Source organism: Balaenoptera physalus (assembly GCF_965194825.1).
Source record: "Balaenoptera physalus genome assembly, chromosome: 4".
NCBI lineage: Eukaryota > Metazoa > Chordata > Mammalia > Artiodactyla > Balaenopteridae > Balaenoptera > Balaenoptera physalus.
The window spans coordinates 69,995-81,098 of record NC_138891.1 but is presented as its reverse complement, the minus strand read 5'-3'; the positions used below and the strand labels follow the sequence as shown (position 1 = coordinate 81,098).

The 11,104-nt window shown below is 45.5% G+C and overlaps 1 protein-coding gene across 12 annotated transcripts in view; it reads right to left on the bottom strand.

The window, feature by feature from the left end:
* Positions 1-11,104, bottom strand: part of LOC309660302 (uncharacterized protein) — a 181,035-nt gene that overhangs the window by 155,101 nt on the left and 14,830 nt on the right. For all 12 annotated transcript variants that reach the window (XR_014263323.1, XR_014263324.1, XR_014263325.1 and 9 more), the window contains one exon: positions 8,024-8,557. The gene's annotated coding sequence lies outside the window, so the exon portion shown is untranslated. The remainder of the gene's footprint in view (positions 1-8,023; positions 8,558-11,104) is intronic.

The window sequence follows — 11,104 nt, the reverse complement described above, 5'->3', positions numbered from 1 at the left end:
GGTCACCCGTGTGGGTAACACGGCGGGGCGGGGGCAGAGCACGGGGGTGGGTAAGGAAATCAGAGTGACCCCCAGCTCTAAGTGTTAGCCCTGTGTCATCCTGAGTGAACAACTCATTCACCTGTGACTTAAGCAAGATACAGCCCAGCTGGGTGTGCTCTAACAAGCGTGCAAGTGCAATGCTTTGCCCATGATGAGGTTTCATACTACTGTGTTCGCAGGATATCACCAATGAGAAATAAGTGTGACCCTCCACCTGGCGTCCAAAGAATTCAAGAAGAACCTGCCAAACCAATCATACAGAAAGCAAGAAGTGTGTTTTCTTACCCTAGAGAGCAGAGAAGGATAAAGGAATGATGCGAAAGGAGGAAAAGTAATATATTGAAACAGGCAGGAAGGGAACGTGATTTTATGGGCCAAATAATATTTCTGCTCTATGTATTCTGGAAAGTTATATATAGTTATATCTCCCTATCACATAAAGGAATTGGGTGATTTTTTTCAGAAAAAATTTCCATCAAATCAATAACACCTAATAAGTGTGTGATATAAAAGTACGGTCCCAGCGTCTGCAAAGGGTTCTCTTCCTTGTTTCAATCAGCGGCGTCACCACCCATCTCCTCATGGCAGTCGGGCTCCTCCCTTTCTCAGCCCCCCACACCCCCCATCAACACCTCCACCCATTTCCCCTCCACCCCGGAGCCACCGCACCTCAGTGTCCCTCCCTGACCCCCTACCTCTCTGCCCCACCCTCTGGCCCAGACGCTCTTTGAGGGGACGGGCCACACTCAGCTCCCCGGGCGCCCCCAGGTCTGGCAGGGTGGACAGGAGCCCCACGCCACGGGCGGTCCAGTGGGCGGGAGGAGCAGGCCTTCCCCAGCAGCACACCTTGGGGAACACACACCTGCCGGGGGGCTGGGGGAAGACGTGGAGCTCTGCGTCGGCGTCGGACGTGCGGGAGGGCGGCCGCTCCCCACCCGCATGACCCCTAAGCGGCTCAGCCCTCCCTCTCCCCTTCCCCTCACGTCCTCTGGACGCCCCCGTGCAACCACAATGGTCCAGACCTCGAGCCCTAGCATCACAAAGAACTGGCTCTGCCACCTCATCACCGTATAACCCCGGGCAAGTTATTGAGCAACTAACCTGTGAAATGAGACTAATAATAGCGCTGAATGGGGGGGCGGGGCAGTGTGGGGAGTAGCCAGTGAAATGAGGCTTGTAAAGTGCTTTGCACAAAGCTGTCTGTAGTGGGCGCCCTGTTACCATTAGCCAGGCCTGCCCTCATCTCACCATTCGGGCTCAGCTAAAACCCCACTGAGGAGCTGAGACTCAGAGATAAGCGTGGAGATTGATCACCACCACCTCCTCTGACTTCTGACTCTCAGGTGAGAAGAGAGGTGTGCAGGGCAGAGGAGACCTGAGGAAAGAAAACGAGGACCAAGCCAGCAGGAAACGCTGCCCCTCTCGCTTTTGGAGATTTGACTCTTAATTCTTAGTCTCTTGTAACTCTTCTTCTTTTTCTTTCACTGCTCCCTGCCTACCTTTTTCTGTGTGTGAGAAGCAGGAAGAACATGAAATCTGGAGTGTGTCACACCTCAATTCAAATCTTAATTTAGCCACATATGTTTGTGCGGCCCTAGGAAAGTTAGGTCGCTGAGCCTTGTTTTCAAGCCCCTGTAAAACTGGACAGGAATAACTAAAGATGAAGTCAGTTAATATTCACGGAACCCCTAGCAAAGCACAAGACACGAAGGCACTTAGCAACGCTGCTGCTGGTCTCTAGGAATTCCCCGGCTTTCGTGGATTCTCCTCCCATGGACCACTGCCCAATCCCATTTCGCTCCCACGATAGGGGTATAGGATGGTTAATTTTCTGTATCAGCTTGGCTAGACTATGGTAACCAGCTGTATAGTCAAACAGCCTCTATTCTGCTGTGTAAGTATTTTTTAGATGTGATCAGCATTTACAATCAGTAAACTTTAAGTAAAGCAGATTGCTACCCTCCATAACGTGGGCGGGCCTTGTACAATCAGCTGAAGGCCTTACGAGCAACTAGGTCTCCCGTGAGGTTTCCCAAAGAAGGAATTCTGCTTTCTGACCGCAACATGGAAATTCTGCCTGAGATTCCAGCTTTCAGACTCGAGACTGAAGCATCAACTTTCACCTGAATCTCCAGTGTCCTAGCTCGCTCTAAAGGTTTCAAACTTGGCAGCTACCACACTCATGTAAGCCAGTTCCTTAAAAGAAACATCTATCTACCAATCTATCTGTGTATCTGCCAATCTCCTGTTGGAACTGTTTTTCTGGAGAACCCTGGGTACTGCTCTGACCGGCTAACCCATCACCCTGATTTGGCCACATCGCTAGTGGGCAGAGACCCAGAGTCCATTACAAGCCCAGAGCAGGTAGATATGTCTTTTCCATTTCTCCCTTTTGAGCAGCTTGTCCTGGCAGAAGGGTCAGCTGTCTCACTCATTCTCCTTAGTTTCTTCGTCCCGTGTGGCTAGAACCCTGTCTTGCCCATCAGAGCTGGCTGGAAGGCTGGGCCCTCTGTCTACCTCAGGCTGCTCTCTGCAGGGTTGGAGGATGAAGAGATCAGTGCGGTTTCTCTTCCTTATTTCTTGGTGATTCTACAAAGCAATTCAGAAAACTCCGGTTGGACATTGTGAGTGGGGTGAAGTACACAGAGAAGGCAGTTAAGCCAGTTTTGATATAAAGCTAATAATCTGTAACAAAGTAAGAGAAAAGCAAGCCCAGCTTTTAGGAAAGTTCTCTGCATTGGGGCTGAGGTCAAAACCACAGCTAAAATCCAAAGTTAAAAGTTTACTAAAATTTTTTTAAACCCACAGCTAATATCAAAGTGTTGCTCAGCTATTCTTGGCTAGCACCCCATGGTGAGAGATAACTGGTCCAGGGCAAGACTCTGGCAGCCCCGGGCCAAACGGTACTTTAATACCATCAAAATCTCATGCCAGCTTTTGACATCTGAGGTGTCAGCACATCAGTGCTGATGTTATTATTCATCCCTTAGGAACATCTGCTCTGCCTTTTTAAAATTAGTCTTCTTTCCTCATCTCTCTTCCCTGCTTTTCTTTCCTTCTCACCTTTCTCCTTATTTTTCATCTTCCTTCCCTCGCCTCTCTTTCCTCACCTTTCTCTTTTCGGCTTTTCTGCCTCACCATCATTACTCATTCAGGAAAATCCTCCTCCTCTAGGCCCCGTCCCCTCTACACATCCACGCAGGTGAGACCAGGTTAAGGCGAGCATCTCTGAGCAAAGGGGGCCAGAGAGTACCCACCAGGACAGCAGTCTGCAGGTAGAAGGTGTGCAGAGATAAGGGGCATGGGGTAATCTGAAAGGATGAGAAACAGCGAAGAGAGAGGAAAATTGCATGCTTCATCATGTTTCTTTGGAGTCTAATAGTACAGAACATTGGCTAAGAGCATACGTTCAGGTGCCTGACTGCTTGGGTTTTAATCTTGGTTCCCCTAATTTCTAGATACGTTACTTAGAGCAAGTTATTTAACCACTCAAGGCCTTAGTTTCCTCATCTGTAAAATGAAACAGTAATGTGACCTACCTCATAGGGTTACTGTGAGGATTAAAGGAGTGTAAATAAATACCTGTTAAGTGCTTAGAACACCGCCTAGCACATAACAAACATCCAAGAATCGCTAGGCGTCCTCAGTCCCACTGGGAAACGGAGGCAGCTTACAAGGGCCTCAACCCGCCTCTCCCCGTGGCCATCTCTGAAATCTAAGCAGAAACTGGCCCTGTGAGAGGGGGAGACGGACAGTGCCATCAAGGCCGCAGGCAGAGACTCCAGGCAGTTTCTGATGGAACTTCCGATGCTTTGATGCATAGAAGTATACTCTCTTTTAAGTAAGACGGGCACAGGCCTGAGGCCCTAACCTTCCATAACAATGCGGTTAACACAGGCAACTATACTCCAAACTCCGAATGCCCACTTACCAACAATCCATTTTTTAGATGGCAACCGCCCACAACTGCAATATACACACAAGGTCCTACAAAATTTAAACCTCACATTGAGCATGTCATAAATGTTTCTCACATTTGAAGTGTGCTACGTATGAAAAAGGCTCAGAATCACTGTCTTAAACATGGTGCTTGGCTGTAGATCACTTGTCCCTTTAACTGATTCTTTCATTATTCTTGATACTTCTTTCTGATTTTGTAGTTAGCCAATTCTCTTCCTTCAGTTTTTATCTGAATCCTGAAGGTGTGAATGTAAGACCTGGAATATTTTCATACTGAAGCCTGACAGTAGCCTATAAAGGGGCATCCTTTTGAGATGTGAGGTTCTTGTCTCTAAACAGGAAGGTTCTGACCTTTAGGCCACATGGACTAATAATGATGGAGCAAGCCTCACTGCGGACGTGAAAGGAGGCACTGGGTCCAATTTTAAATGCACAAGTATTGTGAAGAATGAGTTTTATCTACCAGGATGCCAAGCTCCTCGGAGGCGACTGGTGAAGATAAAGGAAGCCAGAGCTGCACTTTAGACAAAAAAAGGATGACTGGCCCTCCCCAATTTGACAAGATGAGGTAGCAAAGTAGAGAGCTTTCCGGGGGACTGCACAGACCACGTCTCCCCTGCATCGCTGGAGCTCCTAAAGGGCTAACAAGGGGATCGCTTCTAGAACGAAGAAAAGTCAGGAAACCAGGTGCAGGAGGATCTAAGGAGAAACCACACAAGACTCGCTCCGCCCTCCCCTTTGCTCCCATTTCACCTTCCGCAACACAAGTTTCTCACTGCAGTGGACTTGTTTGCATTTTCCCAATAGGCAGCAAGCTCCTGGAGGGCAGCCCACGTGTTCGTGCTTTATGAATCTCGTCTAGATAAAAAAAGAAATGTGGCTCTAGGAGGAGTTCAAAGCCCACCCACCCTTCTTATCAATATGAGAGTCTCCACTTTCTTTCATGTCAGGGGACAGGGAAAAGAACTACCGTACACTCAAGAAAGAAGAAACACTTAAATAGTAATTGCCCCACACCTCTGATAATAGGAAATATGCCCAGAAGTTCTTCTTTAAGCTGTTTGCACCCTCCCTCAGGCCCTTCTGCCAGCAACAGCTCTGTCCTCCTGGTCCTGAGAACCAAGTCTTTAAATGTGAACATCCAAGGAAATAACTCTAACTTGAGGGTGCCTTGCTTTTACTGTGCTTCTTGCCTCCTGTCATAAAATAGGAGACATTATTTCTTCACCTGATAAATGCAATTAAAACCTCCTCCACCCACGCCACCCCCCCTCCAAAATCACAATGCTCTCTTCCTTTGCATGTCCAGCCACTGAAATTAACTAAGTCCACTAAAGTCGCTACCCGAGACTGGAAGGGAAAATGCTAACTGTAGACAAAATGGATATTTTATCCACTCAGATTGGCTTTAAAAAAACACCACGATGGCCACAGGTATTTCCAAAAATTCCTTTGTCCAGAATTTAGTCCACAGCCTCCATAAGATTACATATCAGGGCAAATGTAAATCTGAAAAGGATCCTCCACAGATATTAGTAAAAATCTTTAGCTCTCACTAAGCAAGTAATCATTCTTGTTCCATCTGCCAGAAACACAATTCAGAGTCTACCATTTTCTATACACAGATGATTTTGCATTACTCAGTTTTACTGACTCATGGCTAATATTTTGGAAAGAAAGATGATATATCTACTGGCATTTGTCTGTATGATTATGTTTGTCTTTTCCTACGAGGGGTGGGGGTGTGGAGTCCTCAGTCAAGAACCTAGGAGGGTAGAGGGAAAGTTATTTTGCCTCCTATATGCATTCAATGGAAACTATTCAGAAACAGAAAGGAATAAACCAGCAACCCATGCAAAAAAACATTGGTGACTCTCACATGTGTATTGCTTACTGAAAGAATTCAGTCTGAGGCAGCTACACACCACAGGACTCCATTTCTATGACATTCTGGGACAGGTCAATCAGAGGTGGTAAACAGGTTATGGGGTGGGGAGCTGAAATATTCCATGGGATACTTCAGTGACGGATGCCTGTCACTATGCAGTAGTCTAAAGCCATAGACCTTTACAACCCAGCCAGGAAATCATCATACACTCAAATGTAGTGGTTTAAGATATGGGAATGTCACAGGATGGAACAGAGAATGTGACAAGGAATCTAACTGATTTAGAAATGTAATGAAAAAAACTCACTCCTGGATGGTGGGGTAAAAGATACTTGACCTAATTAAATATAGAAGAAAAGACCAGAATCTGTAGAACAAAGGCAAGTTGTGCCATCCATAAATAGTGGGCTCTATAAGTTCCTTCCCATGGTGGTAGAAGCTAACAATACTGAAACTAGTATATCTGTAATCCGGAATGGAGCAAGCAGTGAATGCAATGAAGAACAAATGGTGGAAGCCAGGTTTCTTACCTTTAGAGTGAGAGGTTACAGACAAGCAAAGGAAGAAGGTTACAATACCCATGTGATAATGGATAGATTATATTTCCTCAATTTTAAAAACTTTAGTGCATCAAAAAGTGCTATCCAGAAAGTGAAAACACAGCCCACAGAAGGGAAGAAAATATTTGCATGTGACGTATCTGACAAGAGCCTGCTTTTCAGAATACATCAACAGCTTTTACAAATCATCAACAACAAAAAGATAACCAAATTTTTAAAATGGAAAAGGACTTGAACAGACCCTTCTCCAGACGAGAAATGCAAATGGTCAACAAGCACATAAGAAAATGTGCACCAAGAAGACAGGAAACCCACAGGATGGAACTATGTCAGAGAAAAGCAGGAGCCCATGGAAGGAGCTCTCAAGAGCCAAAGCAGGAGTGAACTGAACAACCAAATACCGTTCTGCTGAATTATAACCAAAAGCTTAAAATAACGATCTGGGTGGAGTGTCCACACTGGTAAAAGTAAATGATTATATACAGTGTGTGTGTGTGTGCGCGTGTGTGTGTGTGTGTGTGTGTGTGTGTGTTTTATGAGTGCTGTTGAATCAACTGCATGGAACAACTCCAAAGAGTTGATGTAGATACTCAGTCATTCATTAAGGGAGTGGGGCTCACTCCCCTGGCCTGAAGTGTAGGGGCCACATAGTGACTTCATCCTAAAGAAGACACACGGCGCAGACATAAGGAAAAAGTGACATTACAGTGGGGAAAAACACTACCTAAGCCAGGAAGACAAAGTTAACATGAACAGTGATAAGTTGCCTTTATGTATGTTCCCGTGATATACAGTCATGAGAAAGCACTTTACCTCTGGGATCTGCTTCCTCAAAACCCATGAACCCATTCTAATCACAAGAAAAACACCAAGTAAATCTCAATGTGGGACAGTCTGCAAAATGCCTGACTAGTCCTCCTGAACACTGTCTAGGTCACTGAGAGAAGGACAGTGTGAGAAAATGTCCAAGCCAAAGAGATCCTAAAGTGACATGATGACTCAATGCCCTGTGATACGCTGGATGGGATCCTAGGACAGAAAATGGGAGAATGATGGGAACCTGAATAAAATACGGATTATAGTTCATGGTAAAGTATCCATATTTGTTCATTAACTGTGACAATTCTGTAGAAAACTAGGATGAGAGGTGAAATTAAATGTCAAATGAGAACAAGCGATTGCACCACCCTGTATATCTAGAATAAAAAGGTGATTTCTTAATAACACACGAACAAAATGAACCCTAAAATACAGCAAATACAAGCAGACCAATTATCCATCCTATGACCCTTTCTCTGGGCTAGTTCTCCTCTCGTTGTTCTGAGGTTTCCCTCTCCCAGGACATAGAAGGAACAGGCACAGAGTCGTTGGCTGCTCCCCTTAGATCCGACCCAACCCAGTGTCTTCATCTCCACCAGACACACCCGCCCAATGAGGACACCAGGCCAGAGGGAGTCTCAGGAATCATTGGTCCTGATGTGTCAGGACTTTTTTGATTACAAGGGACTAGACATGCTTACTCAAGTAAAATAAATAATATTATTATAAATTACAGAAATAAATGAATACTTACAAGAGACAAGTTGAAGAGTGGGGTTGGAGGTTATCAGGCCCAAGGGCTCACATTCTCATAGTGTGACCTGATCCCTCTCCAACCATCAGTCCTGCTGAGTGCCTTGGGTGGTCCCAATCATAGGCACAGTCTTTCTCACTGCATTCAGGGCCTCCAGCAACTCCAGGATGAAACCCACTCAATCTCCATTCTTCCTGGAGGGGTTTCTCCTTCCCTAAGGCTCCGTGAAAACTCATGACTTTGAATGTCTTTGGCCTGGCTTGGGTCACGTTCTCATCGTTGAACCGGTCACAGCAAGCACAGGATGGAAAATGGGATTGGCAAGACATAGATTATACACCCATCCTCCAGGTGGGTGGAACGTGGGATCAGCCCCCTGAAACTGTTTGGACAGGAAGCAGGTGAGAGGTAGTTCCCAAAGGAAAGCTGAGGTGCTGCACTTGGACAGATGCTGAGGACAGATGCTGGCTCAGTGAAAGCGTGAGATTCCACATCACATCACTGACAGCAATTATCTTTTTTTCGAGACAGCTCCTAGAGTGATGGAAATAAAGACAAAAATAAACAAATGGGACCTAATTAAATTCAAAAGCTTTTGCACAGAAAAGGAAACCATAACCAAAAAGACAACCCACACAATGGGAGAAAATATTTGCAAAGTATGTGACTGACAAGGGATTAATCTCCAAAATTTACAAACAGCTCAAGCAGCTCAATATCAAGAAAAAAACAAACAACCCAGTCAATAAATGGACAGAAGACCTAAATAGACGTTTCTCCAAAGAAGACATACGGATGGCCAAGAGGCACATAAAAAGATGCTCATCACTAATTACTAGAGAAATGTAAATCAAAACTACAATGAAATACCACCTCGTACCAGTCAGAATGGCCATCATCAAAAAATCTACAAATAAATGCTTGAGAGGATGTGGAGAAAAAAGAAGCCTTCCACACTGTTGGTGGGAATGTAAATTGGTACAGTCACTATGGAAAACAATATAGAGGTGCCTCAAAAAACTAAAAATAGAGTTACCATACGATCCAGCAATCCCACTCCTGGGTATATATCCAGAGAAAAATCTAATTCAAAAAGATACACGTACCCCAATGTTCACTGCAGCACTATTTACAAGAGCCAAGACATGGAAGCAACCTAAATGTCAATCGACAGAGGAATGGATAAAGAAGATGTGGTACATGTATACAATGGAATATTACTCAGCCATAAAAAAGAATGAAATAATGCCATTTGCAATAACATGGATGGACTTAGAGATTATCATACTAAGTGAAGTAAGTCAGACAGAGAAAGACCATATGATATCACTTACATGTGGAATCTATAATATGACACAAATCAACATATTTACCAAGCAGAAACAGGCTTACGGACAGAGAGAACAGACTTGTGGTTACCAAGGCGGAACCTCCAAGGGGAGGGATGGATTGGGAGTTTGGGATTAGTAGATGCAAACTACTGAATACAGAATGTTAAACAACAAGGTCCTACTGCATAGCACAGGGAACTATATTCAATATCCTGTGATAAACCAGAATGGAAAAGAACATGAAAAAGAATGCATATATAGGTGTATAACTGAATCACTTTGCTGTACAGTAAAAATTCACACAACATTGTAAATCAACTCTACCTCAATTTTAAAAAGAATCTGAAAAACAAAATTTGCCAATAAAAAACGAAAATTAATATTTAAATCCAAAAAGTATGGCTGGAGAACATTCAGGAAAAGGGGTAAATCAGCAAATCGGGGACACAGAATCGCAGGGTACTCGGGGGACCAGGGATAGTCAAAGTGGAGAAGGGAGAAGGCAGGGGAGTGCCAATCCGGTCGGGGTGTGCACCATGTGAGCAGGACCAGGGGCCCTCAGTAAAATAAAGCAGACCCGGTCCTGGTGAGAATGAGCCACAACAAGCAGGCGATGGGAAGTATGGGGACTGATCCAGGCAAGAGGCCTAAAGCGAGAGGTGGTGGGGACCCCGGGCTGAGAGGCAGACTTCCCAGGAGCTGAGGGCCACAGGGCTTCGGTGCAGAGGCAGGCAAGGTTTTGCACCTGGAAGAAAGCCACAGCCGTGCCCTTGAGAAAAGAGGACCACTTGAGGATGTTCTGCAAAGGAGTCTGATTTCAGATAAGTTGAATCTGAGATGCCAGGGGAACACGGAGGTCAAGGCTTTCATCAGGCAGACAGATGCACAGTCAGAGCTTGCAGATGTAACTGGGCTGGGCATCTGCATGCAATCCAGTCCGTGGGCACACGTGTGGGTGAAGACAAAGAAGGGGGGAAGGGAGGGGAGAGAGACGCAAGGACTTTGCTTTCTACATTTTAGCAGCAGGAAGAAGAAAGGAGAAAAAATCGTGCTTTGCAGCAAGCGAAGAGGAGTTTGCAGGAAGCACTGTTTAAAACCGCCTCAAATCCTACTAGAAGTTAAGGAAAGCGAATTCTCAAAACTAAGGGAACAGACATCTTTTCAGAAATATGTTAACTGTGTTGATGGGACTGGATATTGGATAATAAAGGACAAAATAGTGGTAGAAAAGTAGAAGCAGGTTTTCCAGAAGTCTTGCAAGAAGAATTAGTCCACATAAGATGAAATTGATGAAGATCACATAAAACTGCAAACCTCCCAATGAAATGAAGAAGAGTCCCGGCTCAGAATGAGTGGCTGGAAGGTTGCTGAGAAGAAGGAAAGACATCTGAAACAGGGAAGGGCCAACAGCAGGCAGCGGGGGAGGAGACGTGTGCTGAGTGTAACGCATAAGCAGGCAGCTCAGACCAGGCCTTGTGGAGGTTCGGTTCTGTGGACTTCCTGCCATAACTGCTGCCAGGTCCGAGTACGACAGCCAGAGGCGATGAGCAGTATGGCAGAAAATCCAGATGATGCAAGCTCTTCTCTGCACACATCTGCTCCGCAGAGCAGCAAGGGTTGCAGCAACAGAATTTCCTAATTGGTACCTAGCACGACTTTGTTTCCAGGGATGCGATCCCTGCCTCACCCTCCAGCTCACAGCAGAAGTAGCGACAGGCGACGGGGCCGGGTGCTGAGGTTCCCAGTGATC